Raw genomic sequence first — 15,985 nt, 5'->3', positions numbered from 1 at the left:
TGCATACAGCCAACAGACACATGAAAAAATGTTCGTCATCACTGACCATCAGAGAAATGCAAATCAAAACCCCAATGAGATACCATCTCACACCAGTCAGAATGGCAATCATTAAAAAGTCAGGAAACAACAGGTGCTGGAGAGGATGTGGAGAAATAGGAACACTTTTACACTGTTGGTGGGATTGTAAACTAGTTCAACCATTGTGGAAAACAGTGTGGTGTTTCCTCAAGGATCTAGAACTAGAAATACCATTTGACCCAGCCATCCCATTACTGGGTATATACGCAAAGGATTATAAATCCTGCTGCTATAAAGACACATGCACACATATGTTTATTGCAACACTGTTCACAATAGCAAAGACTTGGAATCAACCCAAATGTCCATCTGTGACAGACTGGATTAAGAAAATGTGGCATATATACACCATGGAATACTATGCAGCCATAAAAAAGGATGAGTTCGTGTCCTTTGTAGGGACATGGATGCAGCTGGAAACCATCATTCTCAGCAAACTATCACAAGAACAGAAAACCAAACACCACATGTTCTCACTCATAGGTGGGAATTGAACAATGAGATCACTTGGACACAGGAAGGGGAACATCACACACTGGGGGCTATTGTGGGGAGGGGGGAGGGATAGCATTAGGAGATATACCTAATGTAAATGATGAGCAGCACACCAACATGGCACATGTACACATATGTAACCTGCACATTGTGCACATGTACCCTAGAACTTAAAATATAATAGTAATAATGATAATAATAATTAAAAAAAGACTTGTTCCATCTCTGAGTACTTCTCCCATTACTACCACCCACTCTTGTTTCCCATCTGGGCTTTCTGCAATTGCTTTGTAGCTGGTCTTCCTGCTCTTATAATTCATTAGGCATATAGAATTCAGAGCAATATTTAAAAAAATACAAGTTAAATTGCATCGTTCATTCTCTTCTTTAAAACACTACAGTGCTGTCCAGTGACACTCAGTATAAAATCCCAAGTCTTTGTTACAGCTTCCTTTCTTCCAGAATTCATCTTTAGGAATTCTTGAATTAAGAATCTATAGGTGGTAAATAGTCTTAATCTGCAGATCTACTCTTTAAATTTTTCATTCTTGAATTTCACTGTGATGTATATTTGTTTTCATCTATATTCCTCATGACTTACACTTCTCAAGTATGAGGAGTCCTCTTTAATTGGGTAAAAACTTCTGTCATTGCCTCAGAATAAGGATAATGTCAATATCCCTGCTATTTTCTCCTTCAAGAAGTACATTTATGTTTACACTACACTTCAATTTGCGCCCCTGTGTCTTAACTTCTCCTTGAATTTTTCTATCTTTTTATTTTTCTGTGCTGCATTCTGAGAAATTTGCTCAGTAATATTTTTGTATATAATTTCTCTCCTCACTTGTGTCCAATCTACTGTTAATGTATGCATTGAATTTTCAAATCACTATGTTTATTTTTTCTAAAAATTTGAGTTGATTATTTAAAACATCTGTGTGTTCTATGGAGGTAGTCTTAATCCTTTCTTGTGGTTTGATTATTTTTAGGACTTCATTTATGTTAAACTAATTTTTGTAGCATTTTCCTAGTAGTTATATTAAGTTGTTTGGAGTCTAATTCTACTGTGGGTGATGTCTACTGTTGTACTCTCAGATGTTTTGTAATTTCAGGTTTTGAGTGTATATTCAATGGAGTACTCATGAAGCGAAGCTGTGTTTCTCCAAAAGGTAATTTGGTTGCTTCTGCCAGGTATACTAGGCTTCAGCAGGGCCCTCGTGCAATTTTTATGTAAATGCTTAAGCTTAGGAATTTGGATACCATGCAGATAATATAAAATCTATCTCCACAGTCATGAGAGATACAGTTCTATGATAACATTCTCAGGGAAATATTTTTGTTTCATTCAAGCCCAGTTTGAAATAGAGAATTCTTGTGGTCTCCTTTTGTTGATTTTTTGTCCCAATTCACTATTTTATTAGGCATGTAGACTTTTAAATTTTGGGATTTACTGCAAGAGGTCTTGATCATCATATTTTAACTTTTGCAAGCCTAAGGTTTTGTTGCTGTCCTTTTCTGAACATTAAAAGTCAAGCCTCTGGATTACCTTGTGCAAAATTTCTTCCAAAGACAACCACATTATCAGTTCTAATTTGCTGTTTCTTCTCATTTTTGGTTCTTGGTGATTTTCTTTTTCAAATTTTAATATATTCAGCCATGAACTTTTGTTCATTTGATTCTTTGTTTGCAATGGTCTTTCCAATGTTTACAGGTATTTGGTAATGTAGGTTATTGCATGGCATGTTGTATTTCAAAGGTTTGAATTCGATTGTTTACAGATATTCTTTCTCCCACTTACCATATCTACTCCACTCATTTTAAATTAGTATTTCACTCATTTTATACCCCATCTGATATTAGAATTTAGTCAAATTTTTGTCAAACCCTACATATTTCTCTGTCTTTGCTATTCTACATATCCAAAAAATTGTTCTGTTGCTTTTCCTTTTTTTCTTTTTTATCGTATTATTTACAAAGTCAGAAGTAAAAGACAAATTAAAGATGATTTGTACCTTATTCAGATGAGGCTAATGTTTTCACTTTTACTTGTTGTTATTTGTGACTTTCATTGAATCAATAATTAATCCAAATTTTGTCATTTCAAAATGATATGTGAACTGAAGTCTTTTTTATTTTTCAATGTTTCATTATGGGAAATTCTACACACATACACAAGTAAAGCTGGAGTCTTCTTGACTATTCTTATGTTTGCCTTGAAGTCAAAATAAAAGAAAACTTAAGGTTGAGATTTCATAAGTTTAGAATCCAAACTGTTTCACATGTTCTAGTTAATAAATCTTTACCTTAGATTTAAAAAAGAACAGGAAGACTAATCTGTTAGTCTTGAAATTTCTTGAGGACAAGAATTTATCTTTCATTACAGCAACTAATGAGATTCTGACATCATACTGGCACTCAAAGATAATTTTACACTTAAACTAGCTTGTTTGTATAGACATATTAAATGCTGGTCTTATTGAGCTCAAGCTATGTCAGGATCCAGAGCTATAGACCATCTTTCTCATGTTAGTTTTTAGGCTTGATTTGGGACAGTCTCCCACTCCCCTCACACTCGATTTTTCCTTTTACTTATAACATTGTATGGTATTATTTTTCAAGCTTACATATGTTGGAGATTTTCTGCTCTGTCTTCCCACAAAAGAAGTTAAAAACTGAAGTTTCCAATGCTCAAATCTATATTAAGCACTTATTACAATAAAGAGATATATTTTCAATACCTGTTAACATATGTGATTATGTTTGCTTCTGACAACCATATGTGAAGTTAACAGACCAGGAGTTCTCCCATTTCACTGGATGAGAAAACTGATGCTCATGGGGATCAGGTAACTTGGGAAAGTTCTCAAGGTTTTTAAAGGCACATCTGATAATTAGACCTAGACATGCTGACTCCAGTTCCAGTGTTCCTCTCATTTATTTTTCACAATGCTGTCTTCTTTTATATAAGCCACGGATACTTAGGCACTGTGAGCAAGATAAATATGAGACTCCTTTTGTCAAAAGGAGTTCACTCTCTAATTTTGAGATATAGATTGGACTGATTAAGATTTAAGTAACTATGTGTCAGGTAATACAGGATACGATGAGTATCAAATCTGCAATACAGAGTGAGTGCTTGCTTATGCAAATAAGTGAAATAAAGGATAATCAGAAAATGTCTCATAACAGAGGTGGGAATGGGACTGAGCATTGCAGACAAATAAGTTTGGGGTGCTCAAGAGGGAGAGCGGATTGAATAACAGGAAGGAAGATGGGAGAGACGAATGTGCAGAAACTGGAGGTACAGGAATACTTAGGTAAAAATGAACCTCTGTGATTATAGTAGAAAGTTTGATAGCAAATAATACCTAAGTATATACCATCAGTTCTGGTTCCAGGTTTGTACACACAGTTCCTGGAGGGCTTACTGATATTACCTGAATGGTCATTGTGTACATGGATATCTTATCCTGAAAAATCTGTCTAATAATTGAACCCACAAATTTGAAATAACAGAAATAAATGTGAGACTGATCAGGTGTAAAAAAGCTCCTTGTTTATTTAGAAAGAGTACAGGAATGGTTACATTTTCATAGTACCTGTTATCTGTAAGATTGCTGATCTCTTTATGCACTGAGAAAACTAGTGGCATTTGATATTCACTAGGAAGAAAAGGGGCCTTTTACAGTTCCAAATCTGCACACCAGATTATTGTGTTAGACAGCTCTCAGGGATCCTGTGCATAATTAGCAGGTGATCACGTCCATTTTCGAGGCACCAAAGTCATAAGAAATACACTTTTGCAAATACATTTGGAGTCATAATTAAACCCCTGTTACCACAATAGGCTGTGCCTATTTCATATCACATACATGTGATTAATTCAAAGAAATGAAAAATGTCAACATATAAGTCAAAACTCACACTTACAGCTTTTTGCTATTCTGAGATGACATCTGAAAAAGAGCAGTTTGGAGTGAGAATTTTTCCATTAACATTGCTGATCAGCATGCGCTATCAATTCTCTATTGACGTCAATTATTAGCAGTTGCTATGAATTTTCCATTAATTTTAATGATTGGCAGTGGCTAAAAATTTGTGTGCTTTCCATGACCAGTATTTGCTGCAAACTCTCCTCCTAATTCTTTGGTCACTCTTTGTAACGATTTTGCTTTGGGCTCTCTATTTGCTATTATTGTATTCTGAATTTTAATGGTTGGCCAGAACTCTAATTTTTTGCCAAAAACAATTCTGAACAGTATTTAGCATTTTCTATGAATACTTCACTTTGTTTTTTGTTTTGTTTTGTTTTGTTTTACTTATACATGCATTTAAATTTAAGTTAAATCAATTAGAACATATAACACAAAGGAATTCTAAACACCGGACACATGTGTAATGGAAGACATCTAATAAACCGCAAGGTTTCAGTCCTATAGCATTTTTGGAGAGTGGAATTCCAGCTCCAGATTAATTTAAAAATGTTTATTTATTAGACATTGACTACGAGGCAATAGTTTATGATCAATAGGTTGTGGGAAAGAATGTTATATATATGTTTTCTTTCTGTTTTTTTTTTTTTTATTTTTTTTTATTTTTTTTTTATTTTGGCGGTTCATTTGCCAAGAATAGGTGATTGAATTGAGGTGGGCGTGAAAGATGAAAAATCTTTTCTGGGACTGGTTAGATTTTCTTTAAATTTATGTTATTGTATATATTTATGGTGTACAATGTGTTTTGATATGGTTCTCCCAGAATACAAGAAACTCTAGGAAGAAAAGTAATTTAATATTATACCCATCATTCTTAATTCCTAACTGCCGTTATTTCTGCCCCAAATAGTCTTCTCTACCACCACAGAGTACATCTGTATTTCTGTCCTTAGCACGCACACCCCAGCCACACCACAGATTCTTCTGTATCCTCTTTATAGCAAGTCCAGTTCTGTATAGGCTGTGGGTTCTTCTCTTCATTATGGTGAAACAAGATATTTTGTTTTTGTTTTTTGTTGTTGTTGTTGTTTGTTTTGGTGGTGGTATGTTATCTGACAGTTGTAGAAGGTGTCAACTCGCTGATTTTCTGGGAGGCAAAACGGAGAGTTATTTTATATTTCCTTTTGGTCTCTGAGAGGTATTTCTGGCACTTAGTTTATTTTCGCATGTTTGTGGAAGAAATAACCTCTTTCTTCTGCCCATCTGACTTCGGCTCTTGGAGAGAAGGAGTAGGGTGTTAGGACTGAGGGACTTGGAGATGTATTGTTAAAAATACTGAATCTTGGTTTAGATATTATAAACTTCTGAAGTCGGAACTGGGTTAAGGCGAGGCTCAGGACTATGGTTAATGGTAATTTTTGTTTAAAAATAACATTGCTTGAAAAATATTATTTGCAAAACATAGAAAATATTTTGGCTATGTTATTGCCATTTACATCTGTAAACACATTTATATGCTTTTAAGCAGTTCTACTCTGATGCCTTAACAATCTCCCCCCTCCCCCGCCAATCTGGATCTCATCAGCTTTTCTTTTACTGATTGGGAACCTTAGTTTTAAAGTTTATGCTGAGCTCAGAGTTACCTTGCACATGACATTTCCCTAAATTGCAGCTAAATTTAATAGATTTTAAAAATTATGTCAGTGTTGTATGTGTTTTATCACTTAAGAATGCATTTTATTATAAAAGCATTGTAAGTAAAACTTTACAAACTTTGAACCTCCATCTTGCACTCTGTCTTACTTTACTTTTTAATAGTATGCTTACCAATCAGTCATCTTCCTCATAAAGCAGCTCTTTCGGAGACAATCCAGAAAGACACTCATAGTGATGAAATAATGGCACCTTTGTCAGAGAACTTGAGCTTCCACCTCTTTAATGCACATTTCATAAGCATTTTGGGGGCACTAAGTTGTTAGTTTTACGTTTTCTGCTTTAAAAGAACCAGGAGGTGAAGAAGATTACCTTTGGCAGCTCTGCTCCATGCCATCACTTTGTTGTCATTCTTGGAATGTCTCAGAAGGTTTTATTAGGTAAAGGCCTCTATAAATTCCAGGTGTTGACCATATGTTCATCATTGCATCCACAAACAGAAAAATGGCTTTATTTTCAAATCTGACTTCCTTGTATAAGTGCAACAAATCCTGCAGACTTGTTAGTACATAACTGTGAAAATCTTTACATAGTGTGAACTTTCTTTGCAAGTTAAGTTAAAAGCCAAAGAAAAATAGAACAGCCCACTCACATTCTCCCACTGCTCTACTATGCCAAAGAAAAGTTTTTGTGAAATTTACAAGGAACTATGCTATTTATTTCCCTAGTCCATCTGAAGGCAGTGAAATTGGGGAGAAGTAGAATTCTTGCTTCATTAGTTTTGTCATCATGTAGGAATGGTTTTGGTTCTCTTTTTGGCTACTATTAACTAGTTAAGTTTCAGGAGCTGCCATCTTATAGCTCCCGCGTGCTCTGTAATTTGTCAGACAACCTAACACATCTTGCACTCTGATGCCAAACCTTGGATGACAGTGGAGAGTAAGATAATTAGATGACCCAGTGTCCTAATCTCATCCCAACTGTGCTTTTCATCCACCTCCCTGTTTGGATATTTTGAGAAAAGAAGGAAACACAAAAGAGGCCAAAAATGAGAGAGGTCCACAAAGATGACACAAGCACTGAAACATCTTAGCGGCACATGAGCCTCCAAAGCTCCTCTAGTCATTTTTAGCCATAGTTTACAGCTTCTGGGCACTTCTGCTCAGTTTTGTGCTCAAAGGAATCAACCCAGAATAGTTTAGTAATCTTTAAGGGAAAGCAAGGTTGCTTGCAGAAAAGGAGAACATTATTTTTATGTTCATCAATCTTCATTTAAATTGAGTTATTTATGTAAGTATTTAAAATTGTAGAAATAGTTGTGAACATTGGCACAATAGAGACAAATTAGCAGATAATGAATAACCACAACATTCCATTACTTTGAATAGTTTTCTTCTTCAACTTTGAAAATTTCCTTATTTGGATTAAAGCTTTTAGTTTTCATTATAAGGCAAGAAAGCCTATATGTATATTAGGTATACCTTAAACTTCAAATATTTTATATTTATATAATTTGCTACTAAGCAAATCATACACTTGTATTGGAGGCACAGGCTTTATTTAAGCTGAAAACCAGTTGTGCTTTAAAATAAAATTATGAAGTGAATTCTGACAACTCTGTTTATTAAGGGTTCTTTCTTGGTGCATACATTAATTTCTATCTTTTACCTACAAAATATGCACAGTCAAATCTTGATTATATGAACTAATGGAGAAAATTTGTGAGTAATATAACAAATTATTTGAAGTGATGGAAAATTCTGAAATGGCTCGTATTCGACTTAGATGACAACATATTAGTAAAAGTAATATTATCTCTATTTTGATCTGAAAATTTATAGTATTACTGATAAAATAGCACAACTACTTTGTAAAAATATGAAGGTCTGCCTTCACCATTTTACCCCTCATTTCACTGCTCAGATCCAGGAAGAAAGTGTTGTTACCCCTTGAGTTAATACAAATATGAAACTCTTCTCTCTTGCAAGAAAGCTGTTTCATATCTTTCTTAAAGTTATGAAAGTTCTTTTTACTCAATTCTTCTCCTTTAATGTCTAACAGATTTGAACCAAATAAGATAGGGTTCATGCCAACTAAGTATTAAATAATTAATTAAAGAGAACTGGCTATATGGGTGATTTTAAGCACATGTTAACTTTTAAACATGAATTTATTTATTTATTTAGTATTTTGAGTATACAAGTGAAATTTTGTCACACGGATATATCTCATAATGGTGAAGTCTGGGCTTTTAGTGTGTCCATCACCTGAATAGTGAACAATGTACCCAATAGGTAATTTTTCAACTCTCACTCCCCTCCCACTCTCCCCACTTTTGGAGTCTCCAATAAACGTGAATTTTTACAGTCATGCTATATGATTTCCTTTCAAAAATTTTCTAGTGATGAATTCTATAGTTTTATTCCTGGATAATTGTTTTCCCTACCTAGGAAATATTTTAAAAGAAAATTCTCTTTACTTTTGTAGGTAAACTCAAGTTAGATGTTTTTTTAAAGTTCTTCATGCCACGTGTGTTTTTAAACTTTTGTAGCAGACTTGGATCTCCTTGTGCATTTAGAAAACTAAGCTCACAGCCAATAATAACAAACTTAAATCTCTGAGACCATTTTTTCTCCTCCAGATCATGTGATCTGTTCTTTCTCTACTTTCCCCAGGGTTTATTGGTGAAAGCCTGGAGTTTAACATGTGTTCAGTCTGAGGTGTGCAATGTAGGTTCATTTTGTTTCTTCATTCAGCTAAGCACACTGAAGGCAGGCACGGGGTATTATAGCTCTACTGTATAACTGAAGGCACTCAGCACTGAATGCACTTGATTCATCCTGAATCGATTAATTCAGGAATGAAGCAGTATAAGTCACTAATAAATAATCTTGATTAATACGAATTTTAAAAGAAAAAAACTCACTTGGCCGTTTATAAATGTGTTTTTCCTTAAAAAATGTAATTCTCTTTTGTAAAATAATGCTGTTTGATTATTGTTTGTTTCACAACTCTTTTTCTCCTTTTTTGGGGGGCTTTTATTACTATTAGAAAAAAAATATGGCATTCTGCCTGTACTACAACTTTTGTCCAGTCTTAAATTTGTGGGAATTATAGCAGGTTTCCTTCAACTCACTTTCAATAATCATAACTACATTCTTGTTAATGACATGACTCTAAGTAACTCAATGCTGAACAGAGTCTACTATAATCGGGAAGGAAATTATTTCCATTGGTATTCCTTGGACCTAGAGCTAGAATTGACATTTCGTTATACTCAGTGACATGGCCTCTCTTCTGTAGGAGAAATTAAAGGTATTACCTACAAATAGGCAACAGGCACCTGACCTGTTGGATCAGGTTATGTTGTGTTACGTGATGTGGCATGCCCTGCAGTGACCTGAGGCAATGTCATTCTGTGTTACCCTGGTGGAGCTGTGCTGCTCTTTATTAACCAACCATGGGGATGGCTTATCAGAAGAGGTCACAAAACATTTTCATGCCACTTTTGCATAGAAGTGGAGAATCAGCCACATTCTGAATTGTTCCTCCTAGGAGTCACTTAAGGAAATCAAAGAGCACAAGAACCACAAGAATCACAGGAGTTTCCATTGTTTTAAAATTAGAATTCAAATTCTCAGGTACACAACAGAGACATGCATTTTATGAGACAAGGATGATGCATAGCCAGGGAACAAACTGTACTCTGAAATGAAAATGTTCCATCAAAACACTTCCAGTGTTCTTAAAATAATCACTTACGCTTTCAAATGGGTTTACTTACTTTTTATATAAAGTCGGTCCATAATTACTCTTTCTAATAAATCAAAGTTATCGTTTTAAATTATAGTGTGTAAATTAGAGGCCCCAACTAAAAGATGTGATAAAAGTGTGTCTTTAGTCTTCCCCTTGAGATGATTTTTATCAAGACAGTGGCTCTCTCTCAAGAAGAAACTATCTGAAATTATTACATTATGTGATATTATGTGGAAGGAATCCATTGTGTTTGGTCATTTTTTTCTAATGATTTTAATAGTATTTTCCTATTGATACATCTTGCATATAAATTCAGTTTTAATGATCTGCATAAAGAACTGTACAATATTACATAGGTACATCTATCTAGTGATTTTAAAGTAATTACTGGTGCATGGAACAGAATATAACCTTTTGGTTATATTCTGCAGTAAAAGGGATAGGTTAGAAAGGTTTTTATGCAAATTAGAAATGCTCTGTGTTGGAAGCCTAATTGTACTTTTTATTGTTAGACAAGTCAATACTGCTTTAATACACATTTTATAAGCTTCTTGCTGAAATTGTATATGAAAGGGATTGGTTTCCATAGATGAAAGGCATAATCTTAACAATGAGGCCACATAAGCAGAGTGGTTGAAGTACTGATAAAGGATTTGTTAGTTCCAACATAGAATAAGTCTTATTAGCCTTATTAGTCACTACTGTTTGACCCACTATTAACTGTGTGAGTCCCATGCATTGCAAACTACGAAGGAACAGCACTGTATTTGGCCATTTAGAGTAAATGTAATCAAATATGAAGAGCATTTCAATTGCAAAGAATTAAGAACCATATCTTGTCCTTTGGTCTTCTCCTCATTCAAGGGGAGTTACCTGAATACTGGGGATTTTAATTTTCAAAACTTTTGCTATTTATACAGAGTTCAAAATATCAAATATTATGTTCAACTTTTCTTTGTATAGCAACACAACTTCTATGTAAAGGAAATGCAAATTTAATGAGTCATTGATTATAACATCATGAAAATTTAAGAGATTAAAAGAATATGAAACAGGAATTCTAATAAATCCAAATCATAAGCACTTATCGTTTGTGTCACTTTTATTTACAACTGATTATATTTTCACCTAATTTAATAATGGAATAGATTAAAACGGTTAGTATATAATATTTGCTAAGAGGAAATTTCTAGAAATCATAAAATCGTTAGAGAAGAAAAAATGTCCCAATTTAAAATTTGAATAATAGGGTTACGACAGTGTTAGGCTCAATATTATAGCTATTCTGAGAGTCCTGCTTATTTCACAACCTGATTTGTCTACCCTCCTCCTGATTTTTTGAACCATATGTATTTATAACAAATTTATTGGATCCTTAAGTTAATGCATTCTTTTGTTTTCATGAGTATATACTTATCCCCAGATTCACTGAGTTGTATTCATTATGTGCAGCATTTTATGGTCAATCACAAAATATTTAGATTAAATACATACATAGAATACTTTCATCTCTGAAAACCAATCCCTTTCATATACAATTTCAGCAAGAAGCTTACAAAATGTGTATTAAACCAGTATTGATTTGTCTAACAATAAAAGTACAATTAGACTTCCAACATGTAGCCTAATTTAAAAGTGGTTCTTTTAAAGTTCTGTTGTCTTCAGTTAAGAATTCTGAATAAACCCTATGTTTTTTGTTAGAATTGAAAACAAATACATTTTTATCAGAGATATATATCATTAACATAAAATTATAGCTTAATTAAAGGTTTAAATGTAATCAAGCAAACAAAAATCATAAACCAGAATAGAAGGTATTAAAATATGTATGTATGTGATCATGTAATTATGAAAGACTATGTCATTCATTAGCTCATTTATGAAATGCTAATACTTATAATATTTTAAAAAATGTTCTGAAGCACTGGTAGTAGAAGTGAGGTGGTAAGAAGTTGTGAATTCTAGCTATATTTTGAAAATAGAGCAAATAGAACTTGGTGATGGATTTGATGGGGATATCAGAGTATGTAAGAGGTCAATAATTTGTTTTGGCAATTAAAAATTCACTTGTACAGTTGACATATGGAAGACTAAATGGAGAACAGAATTCTGGGGGATGGAGAACATGAGCTAGATTTTGAATTTGGTTTGAGATGCCAATTAGACATCTAAATGGCAACGTTGGACAGAAAGTTAAATGTTTAGCTGCCTGTAGGGACAAGCAAGAGCCTGTGGTAGGCAGAAGAATTCCTGCCGAAATATGTCTGTATTCTAGTCCCCGAACCTGTGAATATGCCTCTTTACACGGCAAAGATAAATTAAGGTTGAAGATGGAATTAAGATTCGTCATCATCTGATCATAAAATAAGAAGTTTTTCTGGATTACCTGAGTCGGCCCAATGTAATCACAAAAGTCCTGTATGTGGAAATGGGAGGCAGAAGAGTCAGTGTCAGAGTGATGCAATGTAGGAAAGACTCCACTGGCCGTTCCTGGTTTTAAAGATGAAAGGGGCTCATGGGAAGACAGTGGGAGGCCTCTAAAAGCTGGAAAAGAAAGATTCGACCCTATAGCCTGAGGAAGAGAAAGCAACCCTCTAGACACCTTGATTTTAGCCCAGTGAGATCCCATTCAGACTTCTGTCCTCCAGATCTGTAAGATAATTTGCATTCTGAAGACATTATATTTGTATTAACTAATCACAGATGCCATAGTAAACGAATACGGAACCAGCCATTTATTTTTTAGGAATTTCACGAGCTAGTTGCCAACACAATCTTTATTAAAAATTAAATTATATAAACTTACACTTGACCAAATTATATTCAAAGATAAGGTAATAGATAATCAAAACTCATTACTTCCTAACTTTTAACTAGATTTTTAAAATGTTCATGTCCTTGAAGTTATTTACTTCTATTGTATCTATATGGTAGAAGCATTATACAATGGTGTGCTAGTGTATATATTTTCCCAGCTCCACATTTAGTGGTATCATATTGGTGACTTGAAATTAGCCATGCTGCGAATATTTAGACCATGGAAAGTATCGAATGCTACAAATCAGAACTTTTTACTTTTTTTTATGCTTTACAAAGTGGCAGAGAAAATGTTAATAGGGCAGATTAACCTTAAATATGTATCCTGTTTGTATCTTGTATGTTGTGACTACCACCAAAACAAACAAACAAGAAGATATTCTTAGAGTATTTGAAAAGCATTTTTGATTCAGCAAAGATATTCCACACAGCACTGATGAAGGAGTAAAATTCTGGGCTGGACGCGGTGGCTCACGCCTGTAATCTCAGCTCTTTGGGAAGCTGAGGCAGGTGGATCATGAGATTAGGGGATCAAGACCATTCTGGCCAACATGGTGAAACCCGGTCTCTATTAAAAATACAAAAAATTATCTGGGTGTGGTGGCATGCCTGTAATCCTAGCTACTCGGGAGGCTGAGGCAGGACAATCGCTTGAACCAGGGAGTCAGAGGTTGCAGTGAGTCGAGATCGCGCCACTACACTCCAGCCTGGCAACAGAGCAAGACTCCATCTTAAAAAATAATAATAAATAAAATAATAATAATAATAATAATAATAATAATTCTGACATAAGTTTTTGTTGTTGCACTCTGTCTTAATTGCTAATATAAATGAAAATGCCGACAAATATTCATGTTGCCTCTACACTCATTTATTAGTTGCAGTCATAATTTTACTATGGATATAGAAGTTCAAAAACAAATCAAGAGAAATATTTTATGAGAATAAACTGGTTATATAAGATTAGAAATTATAGTATTGTCTATTTCATTATTGTTTATAACTTGTGTACTACACATATTTTATATCAGTAAAATTTATAATAAACATGTATATCTATACATGTGTTCGTTTTTTTTCTAGAAAGTTGATTGGTAAACCAGGGCACTCCTGGATGTATGAGATGGAAATTCAGAAAGGAGTTAGAACTAAAGATAAAAATACAGATGTCCTCAGCCTATAGAATATTCACTGTCATAAATTTACATGAAATTTAAAATGAAATCAGTAGAGAGTGAGGATGTGTCATGTGTGGTGTAGCAGAATTAAAGAACGGTGTCCTAGAGGTCAAGTTTTAAAAGGGTGTAAATATAAATATAACAAAAAACACAAAATCCATCAACATATTTTATTTAATGTGAAAAAAAATCAGAAACACTTGAATCAAAACATCAAAACTAAGAACCAAAATATTTCGTATTAGAATAGAGTGCATTTGCAACATGCATTTCAGAGAATGGGTATAGATGTGACTATTAAATATCTTTTAAAAAAGAGTTTCCCCTACAAAAAGAAAAATGGAAGAGTAATGTTGCTAGATAACTTATGAAAGAAGAAATGTAAAAGCCTGGAAATATGTATAAACTAATTGTTAATCATAAAAAGCTAAAAAGTATTGTGTAACTGCTTTGTATATCAATTTGGAATTGTATCAAAATCGTAAAAACATGCATAACAGTTTATCGATTAATTTCAGTCTAGAAATGCATCTAAGGAAATAATAATATATTGTACATTTTTATTGCCCAGGTATTTATAAGGCAAAAATAATGGACAGAGTTATTTATCAACTAATATGAAAACAGTGAAAGAGCTATACAGTTACCTTATAGGATACCAGTACAAAATTAGAAATCATTAGTTTAATATGGCCCTGAATTTATGCAGGCATACACACAGGTCCAAGCACACATATACAAGCATGCATTGCATACTTACTTTTAAATTATATTGTGTAATATTTGAGAAAAATATAGCAAAGGACAAATAAAGCAATAAATATTACCTATAACTCCAATATCATGATGTAATAAATATTTAACATTAAAAATATAAATATGCATTTCTTAAGATATGCATTGGAATGTTCCTATAAGTAAAACGGTAACAGATAATATAAAAGCAAGTATTAAAAGATAATGTAACAAGAAAATTATTTTAAACATGAGAGATTCAGTCCCCAAATTTTCTTAGCATCTACCTAAAGTTTCAGAAAGAGGGAATGAGAAAAAAAATGGGGAGAAAGATAGTACCTGTTAAATCGTTTTAAAGACAAATTCTGGACACAAAGAATGTAAATTTCTAAATCAAAAGTACCCAATAACTTTGAATACAATGAATGCAATAAGACCTAGAGCAGGGGGCATCGTTATGAAATCTCAGAATGCTAGGTTTAAAGGGAGACAGCTAAGAGTATCCAGTGTGGAAGAAAACAAAGCTAAATGAATGAAATGAGCAGTTCACATTCAAAAGGTCAGGTATCAAAATGGCGTTAGATTTATCAACAGTGACAGTGGATGAGAGGAGAAAACACAACCATAGCAACAACAGCAAAGCCTTCTTCCTGAGGGTACTGATTGGAATAGGAGGACCAACTCTCCATGAGGCTATTTCAAACAAAATAAAAAGGAACTTACAGATTACCCAAGAATGAATGGAGAGATTTATAGGTTTGGGAGAAAGTTAGGGCTGCCAAATTTATGATAGATACCCAGAAAACTAAACAAACAAAATCAAAGCTGAAGAGACAAGAAGATAATCACTAGTTTTTGAGATAAGAAAAGATTGCCTAGAAAAGCAAAGATGATCATCATTTACTACCCAGACGAACTTTAACAAAATTTACCAAGTCATAACCTAGTATAGACCCTGACTGTTTAAAACAAAAAATTGTGGTATTTAACCAAAAATTGTGAGAACCAAATTTACCAAATTAACCAAAAATTGTGATAACAAAGACAACATATCTGTGAGAGGATTGTTGCAAAAAAAAAAAAAAAAGAAAATTTCCCCTTCTAAAGGAGAAAAATTCTAAAATAGAAAATTTTTTTTAAAATAGCAAGTTAAATACATTATTTAGGAATATGAAGGTAACTGCAAAAAGGAATAACTAAAAGGTTGAAAGTGATTGCCATGGGAAATGGCACTTCTGTCTTTCATTACAGATATTAGGAGTATATGATTTTTTAAATCCTGTATAACTATATTATTTTGATAAATATCAAAATTAAATTTAAAAATAGTAATATATA

Source organism: Rhinopithecus bieti, unplaced genomic scaffold (assembly GCF_001698545.2).
Source record: "Rhinopithecus bieti isolate Rb0 unplaced genomic scaffold, ASM169854v2 scaffold_5350, whole genome shotgun sequence".
Lineage (NCBI taxonomy): Eukaryota > Metazoa > Chordata > Mammalia > Primates > Cercopithecidae > Rhinopithecus > Rhinopithecus bieti.
The sequence above is the reverse complement of the archived record's forward strand: the minus strand, read 5'-3'. Positions refer to the sequence as shown.